We start from the raw sequence: 17,477 nt of genomic DNA on the forward strand, positions 1-17,477 counted from the left end.
ACCAGACAGACACATAAACAGAAAAGAAGTGCATGGGAGATACACAGGGAATGGACCTAAGGGGAGTGGGGGACACAGTGAGTGGGGTGACCAAGAAGCAGGAGGAAAGCTAGAAGATGAGGTTCATTGTAAGAGTGAAAGAGGTTATACATAACACAATCGTGCTTTGACCCAGGCTGTGGATGAGAGTCCCAACCTCCCCTGCATCACTGCCCCTTTTGAGGGTGATGTCTGGGAGTCTACAGATTCTGAAGGGAAAGGAGAAAGAAAATACATGGTGCAGGGGGTACATGCACCCGCCTGATAGAGATGCAGGTGCAGGTTGTTACAATAACCAGGTGGGGATGAGCAGAGTTGGATTTGGTGACTCAAGGATGAAATGTGGAAGTGAATGTAAAGGGAGAAAACACATTGAGAGGGGTAAACAGCTCCAACTCCCATTTCTGTAGCAGGGGAGGTGCTCCATTACTGTTGTGAGAAGGCTCCCTGGTCTGAGCTCTGGGAGGGAGTGATGAGCATTCTAAGAACCCACATCAAACCTAAGCAGGGGACGCTGAGTGTGTGAAGACAGAAGTCTCAGCTTTCACCACTGACAGACACAGAAAGCTTCTTAGCCCTGCTGAGAGTGGGGCCATGGCACCTTAGGGAAGCCCAAAGGGAAGGTGGAGGTGGTGGTTGTTGTTCAGTCACTCAGTCGTGTCCGAATATTTAGGACCCCGTGATCTGCAGCACGCCAGGCTCCTCTGTCCTACACTATCTCCCTGAGTTTGATCAAATTAATGTCCATTGTGTTGGGTGATGCTATCTAATCATCTCACCCTCTGTCGCCCCCTTCTCCTCCTTCCTTTGATGTTTTTGCATCAGGGTCTTTTCCAATGAGTCGGCTATTTGCACCACGTGGCCAAAGTATTCCAGCTTCAGCATCAGTCCTTCCAGTGAATATTCTAGAGTTCATTTCCTTTAGGATTGGCGGGTTTGTTCTCCTTGCTGTCCAAGGGATTCTCAAGGCTCATCTCTAGCACCACAATTTGAAAGCATCAATTCTTTGGCACTCAGCCTTCTTCATGATCCAACTCACACATCTGTCCATCACTACTGGAAAAACCATAGTTTTGACTCTACAGACCTTTGTCACCAAAGTGATGTCTCTGCTTTTTAATATGTTGTCTAGGTTTGTCATCAGTCTCCCCAGGGGCTCAGTGGTGAAGAATCTGTCTGTAATGCAGAACACTTAGGAGATATGGGTTCAATCCCTGGGTCAGGAAGATATCCTGGAGGAGGGCATAGCAACCTACTCCAGTATTCTCGTCCGGACAATCTCCTGGACAGAGGAGCCTGGCAGGCCTCGGTCCATGGGGTTGTAAAGAGCCAGACACTACTGAAGTGCCTGAGAATGCGTGCAACCTTGGTTTATCATAGCTTTCCTTCCAAGGAGCAAGTGTCTTTTAATTTCATGGCTGAAATCACCATTTGCAGTGATTTTGGAGATCAAGAAAATGAAATCTGTCACTGTTTCCACTTCCCCCCCCTTCTATTTGCCATGAAGTGATAGGACCAGATGCCATGATCTTAATTTTCTAAATGTTGAGTGTTAAGCCAGTTTTTTCACTCTCCTCTTTCACCCTTATCAAAAGGTTCTTTAGTTGCTCTTCCCTTTCTGCCATTAGAGTGGAATCATCTGTGTATCTGTGTATCTGAGCTTCTCGATATTTCTCCCAGCAATCTTGACTCCAGTCTGGCATTTTGCATGATGTACTCTGAATATAAGTTAAATAAGCAGCATGCCAATATACAGCCTTGTCATACTCCTTTCCCAATTATAAAGCAGTCAGTTGTTCCAACTCTGGTTCTGTTGCTTCTTGACCCACATACAGGTTTCTCAGGGGACAGGTTGAGTAGTCTGGTACTGCCCTCTCTTTAAGAATTTTGTGTATTTGTTGTGATCCACGCAGTCAGAGGTCTTAGCGTAGTCGATGACACAGAAGTAGATGTTTTTCTGGAATTCCCTTGCTTTCCCCATGACCTAAGTGATGTTGGCAATTTGATCTCTGGTTGCTCCGCCTCCTCGACACCTAAGTATATCTGGAAGTTCTTCGTTCACATACTGTTGAAGCCTAGCTTGGAGGAGTTTTCTAACCAGGGGGCTTCAGAAATTGGGGACAATCTAAGTGGAGAAGCTTATGAAATTGGATGGTGTGAAGGAAGCCTGATAAGAGAGACAGGAAAAGGAAGCTCTCCTTTCGATGTTGGTAGCAAAGTGGGCAGAGGCTAGGCCATGTCTTCAAGTTCTTGTGTAGAAGAGTAGCCTTTATGTACAAAATCATAGACAGTTCTGTAAGAGAGGGAGGGAGAGGGCAGGAAGAGGGAGACAGACACCCTGAGTGGATGTGAGAGACCCGTTAGAAGGGGCTTGACAATTAAATGGAGGGAGGCTTTGGACTAGAGCAGATGTGGTGGAATTGGGAAAAAGTAGACGCATTAGACATTTTCGAAGTAAAATGGACAGAACTCAGCAAGAATTTGGACTTGAGGTGAAGGAGAGGGAATTGTAAACATGGTTTAGACTAAGTTTCTGTGTCCTGTCATAAGAGTACAAAGATGTCATGGGGAATCCTGGAAGTTGGCCAGGTCTGGGCAGAAATCCAAAATGCGATCTTTATGTTTTTGAGCTCATGGTCTACATGGATACAATACCCAGTATTTAAATACTTAAAATTTCCTTTTCCTTTAAAAAAAAAGTATTGAGGTTTTTTATTATTATTACCGTGTAGTGTTCCTTTGTATACTCGTATACTCTTTGGTCTTTCTCTCATGTGTATACCAGTTGTTGAATAGTTGGATTGTTTCTAGGTTTGGCTATTAGGAATACATGTGTGGAATATTTGAGTACAGGTGTTTGTGTAAGCATGTTTTCATTTCTCTTGGGAAAGTTGTCTAGGAGTAGAATTGCTGGGTCATATAAGGCTTCCCAGGTGGCCCTAGTGGTAAAGAACCCATCTGCCAATGCAGGAGACTCAGGTCTGATCCCTCGCTCTGGAAGATCCCCTGGAGTAGGTAATAGCAACCCGCTCCAGTATTCTTGCCTGGAAAATTCCATGAAGAGGGATCCTGGCAAGTTAAAGTCCATGGGGCCCCAGAGAGTTAAACACGACTGAGCAACTGAACACACATGCACACACATACGTGGTAATTTATGTATCTTAGAATCTAAACTGTGTCCTCTGTAGACAACATACACATGGATTTTTTTTTAACTGTTCTCTCAATGTCTGCGTTCTGGTTGGATTGTTTTATCTATTGACATTTAATGTTGATACAGTCTTACATCTGCCAATATATATTTCTCTCTCATGTCATTTTGTTCTATGGTCCTCACTTTACTGCTTTCTTTTGCATTCAATGAATATTTTCTAATGTAGCATTTTAAACTCTACTGATTTTGCACTACTTTTAAGTTATTTCCTTAGCTGTGTGCCACCGTAAACATCTTACTTCATCACAGTCAGCTTGAAATTTACACAAATTCTAATGAGATACAGAAACATTACTCCCATATCGCTCTATTCTGGTTTCCCTCTTTTCCTTATATTGTCACATATATAATAAATCTATAAAGGGTAAGTCCATTAATACACTCTTATTGGTATTACATATAACATTATGTGATGAAAAGCTGATATATGGCAGGATATCAGGTATCCATAGCTTCTGTTATATTCACATTCTTTGTCATGACTTCTGATTCTTTGCATATGTTTGTATGGATTTGACACTATCCAGACTTGTTTCTTTACCTAATACAGCTTTGCTCCCAACCACCTCCTTTGTGCTGTTACAGCAAATATATTACATTCCATGTGTCATTGGCCCAACGACAATTGGGGTTTTATGATGGCTCAGACACTAAAGAATCTGCCTGCAATGCAGGAGACCCGGGTTCCGTCTCTTGATCAGGAAGATCCCCTGGAGAAGGGAATGGCTAACCATTCCAGTATTCTTGCCTGGAGAATCCCATGGACAGAGGAGCCTGGCAGGCTACAGTAATGGGGTTGCCAAGAGTCAGACATGACTGAGCTACTACCACTTTCACAACAATAATTTATGTGATATTGTTTTAGACAGTTGCTTTTTAAACACAGGAAGAAAGGAGTGAACTATGTATCCATAAAGAATTTTTGTTCATATAATTACCTTTACCAGTGCTCTTTGCGTTTTCACATGGATTCTGATTAACATCTGAATTCACTTATTGCAGCCTGAAGAACTTCTTATAGTTTTTCTTGTAAGCCATTTCTACCAACACATACCCTGAGTTTTGTTTTAATTTGGGCATACCTTTAGTTTGCTTTCATTTCTATTTTCTTAAGCCACTTTATTGTGGTGTGTATGACATGTAAAATGCTGTGTACACACCCGTGAAATCATCACCAGCTTCAATATACAAAACTGAACTGTATTTCTATACTAGTGGTGAATACTCCTAATAAGTAAGAAAATTCCAGTTAGAATAAAAAGAACTTAGGAATTGGTTTAAGCAAGGTGTAAGATTTGTACATTGAAAATGACAAAACCAGTTGAAAGAAATTAATGAGAATTTAAGTAAATGGTAACTTATTATCAATGGGCATTAGAGTTTCCCCTAGAAATTTGCTGTCATTGTACACACATCTCTGAGCATGTGGGAATATTTCCTTAAGGCACATTCATAGCAGTGAGACTGCTGGATCAAACACTTCCTTGGCTAAACAGACATATCTGGAGTACCTACTATGTGCATGTGCCTGACACTGTTCTAAACGCCAAGGAGGCATCACAGAGTTGGACTAACACATGTCCCTCTTTCATGAAGGCAAATGCTGCTGAGGGTGAGGGCAGGATGGAATGTAAATTCTGATGAGCGCTGCCACAGACCCCTGCAAAGGTGTTTTACCAGTTCACACTGGCCTCAGTGGGGCAGGGGAGTGAGTGTGCCTTTACTGGCGTCTTGGCAGCATTTGTAGGGTGGGAGGTCTAGGCAGGAGGCTGGACTCCTTATGTCCGGTTCCCTAGAAGAGCTTCAAGTCCACAACTAGGAATGATCCACATAGGGATTTCAGGGACGTGAATACCCTAGGTGTCCATACCCTTGGTTGTGACATCACAAAGTGTATTTGTCAAAGCATGGGAGGTATCTGACCCTTTGGTGGCACTGCACCCTGAGTGTGCCATCTCTGACCTGGAGATAAGTCTGTGAGCCAGGGACTGAGGGTGCTGAAACCTTGAGGGGTTTACTATGTCTTGGGCTATGAACTTTGGAGTTTGGAGGATGCGGGGTACCATGTTCTGAGGTCTCTTTGTGGTGGCTGCAGGAAACATCGTGACAGAGCTATATGCGTTCACCATACCAGTGCTCTGTGCAGTTGGTGTGACCGTGTCCTATGGTGTGAACTGTGATTGCGACTTCTGTGTCCAGGCTGTGAGGTCTCTGTGCTGTCGGGTTTCTCCATGGCCGCTTATGAAGCTGCTAAAATGCATGTTGGCCTGTATTTGAATTTCATCTCACTTATTGAGTCTCTAGAGTTTCAGTTTGGTGGATTGTTTGGAGTTGGGTGTCCAGTGCAGTGAGGTTTGCCAGGTGCTATTTCCTTGGTCCATATCTGGTCGAGTGTATCATTGATATGTGGGTTTTGTGACCCATCGCGTGAGGTCCCTTCTTTTCCCTTCCCTAGCCTTTCTCTTCTCCAGGGGAATCTTCCCAACCCAAGGATCGGACCCAGGTCTCCCGCATTGCAGGCGGATTCTTTACCAGGTGAGCCACAAGGGAAGCCCAAGAATACTGGAGTGGGTAGCCTATCCCTTCTCGAGCCGATTTTCCCAGCCCAGGATCGAACCAGGGTCTCCTGCATTGCAGGCAGATTCTTTAACAGCTGAGCTATCAGGGATTGAAACATTTCAGGTTGTGGTTGTTCAGTAGCTCAGTCATGTCTGACTCTTTACAACCTCGTGGACTGCAGCACGCCAGGCTTCCCTGTCCTTCACTATATCCCGGAGTTTGCTCAAACCCATGTCCATTGAGGCAATGATGCCATCCAACCATCTCATCCTCTGTCGCTCCCGTTTCCTCCTGCCCTCGATCTTCCCCAGCATCAGGGTCTTTTCCAATGAGTCAGCTCTTCACATCAGGAAGCCAAAATATTGGAGTTTCAGCTTCAGCATCAGTCCTTCCAATGGATATTGACGGTTGATTTTCTTCAGGATTGACTTATTTGCTCTCCTTGCTGTCCACGGGACTCTCAAGAGTCTTCTCCAGCATCATGGTTTCAAAGGTTCAGTTTTTGGCACTCAGCCTTCCTTAGGTCCAACTCTCCCATCCATACAGGACTACTGGATAAACCGTAGCTTTGATGATAGGCACTTTTGTCGGCAACCTAATGTCTCTGCTTTTTAACATGTTGTCTCCGTTTGTCATAGCTATTCTTCCAAGGAGCAAGTGTCTATCAATTTCATGGCTACAATCACAACCTGCAGTGGTTTTGGAGCCCAAGAAAATAAAGCCTGCCAGTGTTTCAATATTTTCTTCATCTATTTGCCATGAAGTGATGGAACCAGATATCATGATCTTACTTTTTGGAATGCTGAGTTTTAAGACAGCATTTTTACTCTCCTCTTTCGCCTGCATTGAGAGGCTCTTTAGATCCTCTTCGATTTCTGCCACAAGGGTGGTGTCCTCTGTGCATCTGAAGTTATTGATATTTCTAAAAGCAACCTTGATTCCAGATTGAGTTTCATCCAGCCCAGCATTTTACATGATGTACTCTGCATGTAAGTTAAATAAGCAGGGTGACAATATACAGCCTTTACATGCTCTTTTCTGAAGCTTGAATCAGTCTGTTGTTCCATGTTCAGTTCTAGCTGATGCTTCTTGACCTGCATACAGCTTTCTCAGGAAGCAGGTAAGGTGGTCTGGTAGTCCCATCTCTTGAAGAATTTTCCACAGTTTGTTGTGATCCACACAGTGAAAGGCTTTCAGTTCTGTTCAGTTCAGTCACTCAGTCGTGTCCGACTCTTTGCGACCCCATGAATCGCAGCACGCCAGGCCTCCCTGTCCATCACCACCTCCCAGAATTTACCCAAACTCATGTCCTTTGAGTCAGTGATGTCATATAACCATATGATCCCCTGTTGACCCCTTCTCCCCTTGCCCTCAATCGTTCCCAACATCAGGGTCTTTTCAAAAGGGTCACCTCTTCACACCAGGTGGCCAAAATATTGGAGTTTCAGCTTCAACATCAGTCCTTCCAATGAACACCCAGGAATGATTTCCTTTAGGATGGACGGGTTGGATCTCCTTGCAGTCCACGGGACTCTCAAGAGTCTTCTTCAACACCGCAGATCAAAAGCATTAATTCTTTGGCACTCAGCTTTCTGAATAGTCCAACTCTCATAGCCATACATGACTACTGGAAAAACCATAGACTTGACTAGATGGACTTTTGTTGACAAAGTAATGTCTCTGCTTTTTAATATGCTGTCTAGTTTGGTCAAAACTTTCCTACCGAGGAGTAAGCGTCTCTTAGTTTCATGGCTGCAATCACCATCTGCAGTCATTTTCGAGCCCCCCCGAAAAAAATAAAATCGGCCACTGTTTCCACTGTTTCCCCATCTATTTGCCATGAAGTGATGGGCCCAGATGCCATGATCTTAGTTTTCTGAAGTTTGAGCTTTAAGCCAACTTTTTCACTCTCCTCTTTCACTTTCATCAAGAGGCTCTTTAGTTCTTCTTCACTTTTTGCCATAAGGGTGGTGTCATCTGCATATCTGCGGTTATTGATATTTCTCCCGGCAATCTTGATTCCAGCTTGTGCTTCTTCCAGCCCAGCGTTTTTCATGATGTACTCTGCATATGAGGTAAATAAGCAGGATGACAATATACAGCCTTGACATACTCCTTTTCCTATTTGGAACCAGTCTGTTGTTCCATGTCCAGTTCTAACTGTTACTTCCTGACCTGCATACAGGTTTCTCAAGAGGCAGGTCAGGTGGTCTGGTATTCCCATCTGTTTCAGAATTTTCCACAGTTTATTGTGATTCACACAGTCAAATGGTTTGGCATGGTCAATAAAGCAGAAATAGATGTTTTCCGGAATTCCCCTGCTTTTTCTATGATCCAACAGATGTTGGCAGTGGGATCTCTGGTTTCTCTGCCTTTTCTAAATCCACGTTGTACATCTGGTACTTCTCCATTCACATACTGTTGAATCCTAGCTTGATGGATTTTCAGAATGACCTTGCTAGCATCTGAAATGGGTGGTGTTTTGCAGTAGTTTGAACATTACTTGGCATCGCCCTTCTTTCCTGTGGCCACTGTGGAGTTTTCCAAATTTGTTGGCATATTGAGTGCAGCACTTTAACAGCATCACCTTTTAGCTTTTGAAATAGCTGGGATTCCATCAACTCCACCAGCCTTGTTCATAGCAATGTTCCTAAGGCCCACTTGACTTCCCACTCCAGTATGTTTCAGGTTGTTTCACATTAGCACAACCAAATTCATCAAAAATAGTGAACTTGTGTTTCAGAAGCTGCAACAATTCGTACTCAATGTGGTTGCGAAATACCTTGAGGCCCAAAGTAAAGTCTAAACATTGAAAATCCCTACATTCCTTTAAAAACAGGTGTTTACAGTTTGAAGTGAAACCGGGTGACTCCTGAGTCCCAGGTCACGGAGCTGCTGGGCTGGAGGTGTGGCTAAAATGAGGCAGCCGCAATTTGAGGCCCTCTCCCTGGGTCGAGGGAGGGCCTGCCCCCAGGACGAGAAGAACAGGACCCTCAGGGGTCTCACAGTCTAGCAGGGAGGCAGGCACATTGCTTCAGGCAGGAAATATTCAACAAGGCTTTTCTTGGCTCCCCATGCCAGATAAAAGTGGCCAGCCCACAGAAATCCCTGTGCTGGACTTGACTCTCCCCGAAGGGGAAGGGCTAGGGGTAGGAGGCACCCAGTAAACCCCCCTGATAACAACCCAGGGCATTCTACAGCGTGTTAGAAGGTGGTGGTGCTGTGATCAGATAAATGTAAGTCCTGTAAGGGACTGGTAATGTGGGCAGCAAGGGGGAAAGCTGCAAGTCACAGTATTGAACACAGCCACCAGGGTGGGCTTCATTGAGGAGCTGATATTTTAACAAAGACTTGAAGGGGGAAAGGAGTTAGCACAGCAGACATCTGGGGTCAGGATATTGCGGAAGAGGGAACACTGGGGATAAATGGTGGGGGCAGATACTGCCAGGAGGCCAGGGCAGCTGGGAGCAGGGAGTGAGAGCTGAACAGAAAGCGGGGACTAGATCCCACGGCACTGGGTCAGCGTCTGCTCTGTCAGCGAAATGACAGGGACCAGCAGGGGTCAGAGGTGCTGATGGACGTGCCTGTGCCAGGCCTGAGAGGGAGGCAGAGGCAGGACAGGGGGAGACAGTTGAGGTGGGGCAACAAGGTGTGAGGAGGACACACGAGGGGCAGCTCCAAGTGAGGCTGACGGCCTCCCCTGGACTCGACATGCCCTTCCTACCTGTGCTTGTGTCCCCGACTCCATAGACGCCTGTGCTCCGGGCACGGTGTCACAGACTCCACTAGCAGCCTGAGTTCATTCAACAGTCCATCGTCTGGACACAGTTGCGGGGCCTACCCTGCCACTTGGTCCTTGGGAAACGTTCAGTGACCTGACCGGTGCTCTCAGGATCTTGACCCCAGTGCCACTCTGAGGCTACAACTGTGGCTGATGGGGCAACAGAGTGACCCACACGTGTGAAATGAACCTTGCAGCCTCTTTGATCAGGAGTTTCCAGAATTAGGGGTCATATGCAACATGCAGTCCTCCCCCGTCTCTAACGGGAAAAGAATTTGATTCCACAGATGTCCTGCTTACTCCATTCTCCTGTGTCATTATTAAGACAAAAGTAACTGGTCCATGAAGAGCTACGCTTTATTGACTGAGTATTTACCTTGAGTCCCAGTCCTTCATTTATTGAGGAAGCAATTCTAAGCAGGGACCAGACTCTATGTCTCCTCCTACTGCGACCAAATTGGTTAGGGATGATGGGGACTGTCACCTGCCAGCAGATGACTGCCACGTGCCATGTGAGAAAAGCGACGGCAGGATCTAAATTATAGAACTCTGGGAACACAGAAGAGAGCATCTGACCCCTGCCATATGTCCGGGGCTGGGATGTGGTGTGGGTCCCTGGTCAGCACACATTCTTGGGGTGGGGTGTTTCTTGAGGTGGCACTTTGACCTTCCACAGTTTACACACACACGAGCAGAAGGGCACAGACCTGGACACAAGTGGAGCCAGACAGACTTTCATTCCCAGTTGTCTCCGGACCACCATGGCAGCTGGGTCATCTCCAGTGCTGTCTGCAGCCACTAAAAACACTTCTTGTCCTTTGGCATGCCTCCCAATTCCTTATATCTGATAAATAGAGTGAGACTGGTGGAGACATAACTGGGGTGGGGACTGGTTGCAAAGCCTCTCTGATATGGCAGAGTGTCTCCCCGCAGGGGAAGTTAAAGTCCTTCTTGGTGTTGCCCCTGGAGCAACCCTTTCCTACCAGTGGACTCCAGTTTCTTGGCTGCCAGGCAGCTCCTCCTAAGGCGCACACACAAAGGGGCTTAGGACCATTCAGGGTGCCTTTGCCTTACTGGTTACCTGCGTTTCACAAGCGGACAGGAGACTGGGACGACGGTGCCTCTCCTCTCATGGAACAACATCTGCATCTCGGTAACTGAAACACAAGCCACGCATGTTGTGGTCACTGCAGAGAAGACTAGCTTTGCACTCAAGAGGAACAAGGGCGTGACTCCCAGATCCAGCTTTTACTGCATCAGCCACCTAAGCTCTTCCAGCTTGCTTCCTTGTCTGTGAGAAGGCTGGGGTTCATCCTTAGTCCTCCAAGTCTGTGGGGAATAAAACCCCACATGCCCGGCTCCCACAAGCTCCATAAGTAGGCTCCAGGTGAGTCATTTACACTGCGCCCTGTGTTCCGGACACATCAGTGGGGAGGGAGGCATGCCAGAGCCCTTGAGAGTCTACTCCATCTTCTGGCTGGGGTGGGGGTGGTGGAACTGGTGCTGTGTCCAACTATGTAATTGGCTTTACACACCACAGGCACACACTTCATTTCATATTTAGGTCTGTTCTGCTCTGAGGAGTTATAGTGAATGAAGTCAGTCATCACAGGTGAATCTGTAGCAGGTAGAAGCAGCAGTGGGTTCGCTCCCGCCACTGGCCACCACAGGAACTGGCAGTTCCCTCCATGAGTTGATGGCACCAGGTGGAGACAGCTGAGGAGTTGCAAGAAGGTGCTGTGACATTCCCTAGGAGGGTCCCCGTACTGAGCTGGCAGCTCATCCTTGCCTCCCCAGTGACCACAGGGACTAGTAAATCAAACCCCTGCAGAGGGAGGACGTGTTAATATACTTCATCTTGTCCTAACAGGAACTCAGACTATAGAGTGAAAAATGGTGAAAATCTCAGCAAACATAGTGCATGGGTGGGGCAGTTCAAGTCCTGTTCCGTGTACTGGGTCACTGACACCGTAAAGTGACATTTTGAAATGTCCATGCTTCGGCTTATCCCTCCTCACTGTGAAGCAGGTGGTCACCCTGGATCCCTTTATGCTTTCGATACTGTGACCAAATTCCGAAGGCCACATTCAAACACAACAATGGGCCCATATAAAACAGGAGGAGAGCTTTTCTGTCTGCATCCTATTCTTAGCAAGGAAGCCTTTCCCAGGCAAACTCTGCCATCATTTCCATTTCGCATCAGCTCATCATGTAGCAGGGATTCATAGTGAAATCTCCACCACCTTCCATTTGGTAAAGATATCAAATCTGTTAACTGTGACTTTTCATCCAGGTACTCCCCAGGAAAAATGGAAATTGCTCTACCCAGCCTGACAGCTGAGCCTAAGAAGGAATCAGGCAGATGAGGAGGGAGGAAGGGCATGTGAAGATGGAGGCAAAGGCAGGAGTGAGATTGTGAAATCGGTGGGTGTGGAGGGGGCGAGACGGGGTGGGGGGTGGGCTCGGGAGTACGAGTGAGCACCGTGGCCATCTGATGAGCAGAGAGAGGTCTGGGTGGCTGGAATATCAAGTGGGGCATGGAGCAGAAGGAGGGGGTCTGGTGAAGATCAGGCATTTGGGGGCAGACCAGACCTGCTGCGCCTAGTCCAGGAGGCTGGGCAGTATCCTAAGAGCAGCAGGCAGCCCTGCAGAGTTTTGAGCAGCGGTTTCATGCCCGGATTGCACTGAAGAAAGCTTCCCTTCCTCAGGCAGCAGGACAGACCATGTGTTGGAAAGCATCAGGATTGCTGGTGCTTGTCAAGGAAAGAGATGAGGGTGACCTGGCCTAGGGAACTCACTGTGCTGACGGAGAGAAGGAACAGAATCTTACTTAGACTGAGGGGGCAGAGAGGTGAGGCTTGATGACTGAGAGTGTGGTGAGAGAGAGGCAGCAGGCAAGGATGGCTTTCAGCATCTCTGGCCTAAGCAGCTGGGGAGAAAGCTGCCTTGCACTGAGTCAGGTAACAGTAAAGGAGGTGCAGCTGTGTGGGGAGTCGGGGAGATGGGCGCAGTTTAGACATGTTGAATATTCCTTGCCTGTGGGACTCAAACACGTATTATCAGAACGACTTGGGGGAGCTAACCTAACTTCTCTGTGCCCATGATGCCTCATCTGTGATAGGGAGAATGAGACTGATAATTAAGAAAAAGACTTATTTCCTGTTTCATTGCTTTAGTCTAAGAGAATGTTCTCCTTTTACAAAGAAGTGCTGTCCTCCTGTCAGGTCCTCCGTCAATAAAATGGGAATGTATCTACTTATCCTTACATCTGCTTGGTTTACATATCTGCTTTGTGTATTTTCACCATGTGGTATGTATTATCAACTGTAGAGAATAAGAAACTCAAAGGAACAAGTGTTTCTTGTCACATGCATGCAGAATGGCAGTCCTTCAGCCTGTCTCTCAGAGAAACAGCCCCCTTCAGAACCTCCAGTCTTCCTCCTGTAGCTCCTCACTCCCTCCAGGGGGTGGGTAGAGGCCTGTGGGACCCACTGTGTCTTACACTTCTCTTCCCTGTGAAGGCATCTCCGGTGTCCCAGAAGGTGCCTAGCACTTGATGAGTGCAGTCTCCTTGCAGACCTGTCAGTTGACTAGGGAAGTCTGTAGTCAGGAAGAGAGTGCTGAGCCTGATGTGTGGATCTGGAAACCATCACTGTGTGGTGCCGAGCTGGGAGGTGATGAAGCCACAGATAACCTAGATTTGAATCAAGGTCCCACGACTTATTCCTTCTGCAACCTTGGGCAAGTTACTTACACCCTCTGTGACTCAGTTTCCTCAATTAAAGAGGATGATGATCATATTCTGTGATAATGACTCCTTTTTGCTGCCTTCATTTAATTACCAAAAAAAACAAAACAAAACAAAACAAAAACACAACCTTTTGAGAACTATAGAGTGATGTTCAGGTGTCGATTACTTCCAGAGTCAAAACGGAACCTGTCAACAAAGACATGAAAAGATGCTCAACCTCGCTCATCAGGAGAGAAATGCAAATCAGAACCACAAGTAGGTACCTTGTCACAGCGGTCAGAATGGTCAGCATCAGAATTCTACACACGATGCTGGAGTGGATGTGGAGAAACGGGAATCCTCCTATACTGTTTGTGAGAAGAAAACTGATACAGCCACTATGGAGACCAGTGTGGAGATGTCTCTAAAAACTGGGAATAAAACCACCACGTGCTCTGCCGTGCTTACTTACTCAGTTGTGTCCGACTCTTTGCAACCCCATGGACAGTGGCCCACCAGGCTACTCTGCCCATGGGGATTCCCCAGGCAAGAATACCGAGGTGGGTTGTCATGCCCTCCTCCAGGGGATCTTCCCAACCCAGGGATCAAAGCCGGTCTCCTGCATTGCAGGCAGATCTGTTATTGTCTGAGCCACCAGGGAAGCCCATAAATACTTGAGTGGCTAGCCTATCCCTGCTCCAGGGGATCTTCCCGACCCAGGATTTGAACCGGGTTCTCCCACAGTGCACATGGATTCTTTACCAGATGAGCTACCAGGGAAGCCCATAAAACTACCATATGACCCAGAAATCAGACTATTGGGCATACACCCTTAGAAAACTATAATTCAGAAAGACACATGTATCCAAATGTTCCTTGCACCACTATCTACAATATCCATGATATGGAAGAAACGTAGATGTCTGTCAACGAATGGATAAAGATGTTGTGGCACATGTATACAATGGAATATTAACCAGTTATAAAAGAGAACGAATTCGAGTCATTTCTAGTGAATTGGATGAAGCTAGAGCCTGCTTTACAGAGTGAAATAAATCAGAAAGAGAAAAAAAATTATACATCAACACATGTATGTGAAATTAATTAAAATGGTACTGATGAACCTATTGCAGGGCAAGATGAGAGTCTCAGACATGGACAAGAGAATTATGGACACAGCAGGCAAGGAGAGGATGGATTGAATTGAGAGAGTAGCACTGAAATATACAGATTCCCATGTGTGAAATAGATAGCTAGTGGCAAGCTTCTGTATAGCACAGGAAGCTTAGTTTGGTACTCTGTAATGACCTAGAGGGGTGGGTTGGGGGGTGGAAGAGAGGTTCAAGAGGGAGGGGATACATGTATATGCTTATACCCGATTCACTGTTGTCCTACAGCAAAACTTATATTTAAAGCAATTATAATCCAATTTTAAAAGTTGGGGGATGTTTGAACCTCTCTGCTTTTATACTTATCTACAGGGACTGGCATGAAACATGCTCATATTTACCGTGCTGACAAAGTTCAACTTCACCTGAGCTGTTAAAAAATGCACAGTAAAGAAATCTCTGCAGACTTTCGTGTCCCCAAAATGACTTAATGCAAAGCACCACCCTTCCCCGTCAGACTTCGGTAAGACTTGTCCGAAGTATCCAGTGACTCCTGGATTTACCTACTACCAGGTCAAGTACAGCCCTTCCTCCTTGTCATTAAAGGGCAGACACAGACCATCCAGCTCCTTGTTTTCTGTCTCATGACTAGGAACGGAGATTAAAAGTCAATTCTCCTGGAACTAGCTAGTCACAAAGATCATCATTTCCTCTTTTGTCGACGAGATTTCCCCCTAAATGTTTTCCCACCTGCAAAGGCCCCCACTGTAACTTCTCTACTACTCTCTGTGGAATGAAGTACAATGCAAAACCACCTTGCTGACAGTCTGATCATCAGGTCTGTGGTGATCTCCCAATTGCAATCGGTAGAAATACAGTCAGTGTCTCTATTAGTTTGCTTTTACTCTTTCCTAGGGTGTTACTAGTAACAATTGGTAGAAAAACATTCAACTAACAGGAGCTGCTCCTCACCTTGACAGGCGACAACACAAATTACCAGGCATTCAGGGAGAAGCCCCTCCCTTCCAACCTCAAGAGCCGACCATCACCAGCTGTCGTCTGTGTGGAAGGAAACTCTTCCTGCGACTCTGGCAGCGATGGTCCCTCCTAGCCTCCAAGCTGCTGGGAGATGCGCTCTGGGCAAGCGGTGGAGAGGGCCGGGCACTAACTCCTCTTCTCCGAATCCCCCCCGCCCTACTGCCGCCGTCCCCGGGGAGGAACCTACTTTGCTTCAGGCCATTCCAGGCTCCCTCTCAATCCACTACAATGCAGGGAATACGCAGGAAGTTCCTTCTATGAGGAGTGGAGGGGTAAATGTCCCATCTTTGTGACATTAAAACTGTGAGGCGAGCAGAAGTAACGCCATGGCAGGCAGCTTAGATTAGGAGTAGGCCTTCCTACTTCTGGGTGGTAAGATTATCAGGCCACCTGGATACATCCAATCAGCTTAACACTGACCGCTGTTTGCCAATTAGGAACGGGGCGGAAACCCCGGGGGGGGGGGGGGTGGGAAGTCCCGCGTGCGCGAAAGTTTTAAGTGTGTTTCACCAATGAAATTACTTTGCAAACCTGTAACCAATCAGCTTAAACCAACTACCAAGGGAGTGTGCTCACCGTATAAATTTGTGTAACAGCTTGGGCTCGGGGCTCGCTGACCCCACACCACTGCGTTGGATGTGGCAGGAGCCCTGACTCGAATCAGCAATAAACTTCCATTTTTGAGAGTTGCATTGTCTTGGAGGCCTTCTCTCTTCTCACTCGGTGATTCGGTCATCGGGCATAACAAAAACCAGGCCGGAAGACTCCTCCCCGCTGAGTGCCGGGTAGGCTCTATAGGATGCTGGAGGACTCCTCTCGGTGGTCTTTACCATTCTATTGCACACACACTAAGGATGGGAGGCCGAGCCCCGCCCACTCCCAGCTTCTCGCATGGGCTGAGGATGGGAGCCACTGCATTGGCGTCCTGCTGTTGAGAACCTGATCCTGAGAAAGAAGGTGTGAGAGCCAGGGGTAGAGAGAGGGACAGACGCAGAGGGAGACATCGATCTCTCTAGGACCCACCAGGTGTGCTTTCGTGTCACAGGACCAGAATCCTCTTTAGCCAAGTGGGATCCGTGTTCTCTCAGGACAGTTATTTTCCGCAGATGCCCCACCTCTTCAGTATCAGATGGCGGTTGGACAGTCTTCAGTTAGTTCAGTCACTCAGTCATGCCCGACTGTTCGACGCCATGGACTGCAGCACACCAGGCTGCCCTGACCATCACCAACTCAGGGATCCTACTCAAACTCATGTCCATTGAGTAGCTGCTGCCATCCATCCATCTCATCCTCTGTTGTCCCCTTCTCCTCCCACCTTCAGTCTTTCCCAGCATCAGGGTCTTTTCCAATGAGCCGGTTCTTCTCATCAGGTGGCCAATGTATTGCAGTTTCAGCTTCAGCATCAGTCCTTCCAATGAATATTCAAGACTGATTTGCTCTAGAATGGACTGGTTGGATCTCACCTGAAGCTCAAGGGGCGCTCAAGAATCCTGTCCAACACCACAGTTCAAAATCATCAGTTCTTCGGCACTCAGCTTTTTTTATGGTCCACCTCGCACATCCATTCATGACAACTGGAAAAACCAAAACTTTGACTAGACGGACCTTTGTTGGTAATGTTTCTGCGCTCGGGGGATACTTGTTGGAAGAATACAGCTCGGACAGCCGGGCTACTTTATTTCACGGTGAGAGGTGTGACTTCCACTCAGGCTGCCATCCGCAAGATGGATGGTTTGAAGGTGCTGATCAGCGTCCTTGGGCAAGCCCACAGGAGCTCTGTCAACTCTGCTCTCCTCATCTTCCTCTTGCTCCCATAGCTACTTCTGCTCCTTGCCCTCCCCCGTGCCCTCCTTTCTCCTCTCACTGCTCTCCGTGTACATGTACACTGTGCCTGAGCCTGTCCTGTCTTCTGACTCCATGTTGTGTGATTGTCAGTTACCTTTCTGATTAGGTTCTTTGAGAAGTTTTCTCTTTACTCACAGTCCAGGGTGGATGCCGAAATACAGT

This window comes from Cervus canadensis, chromosome X (genome assembly GCF_019320065.1).
Source record: "Cervus canadensis isolate Bull #8, Minnesota chromosome X, ASM1932006v1, whole genome shotgun sequence".
Classification (NCBI taxonomy): domain Eukaryota; kingdom Metazoa; phylum Chordata; class Mammalia; order Artiodactyla; family Cervidae; genus Cervus; species Cervus canadensis.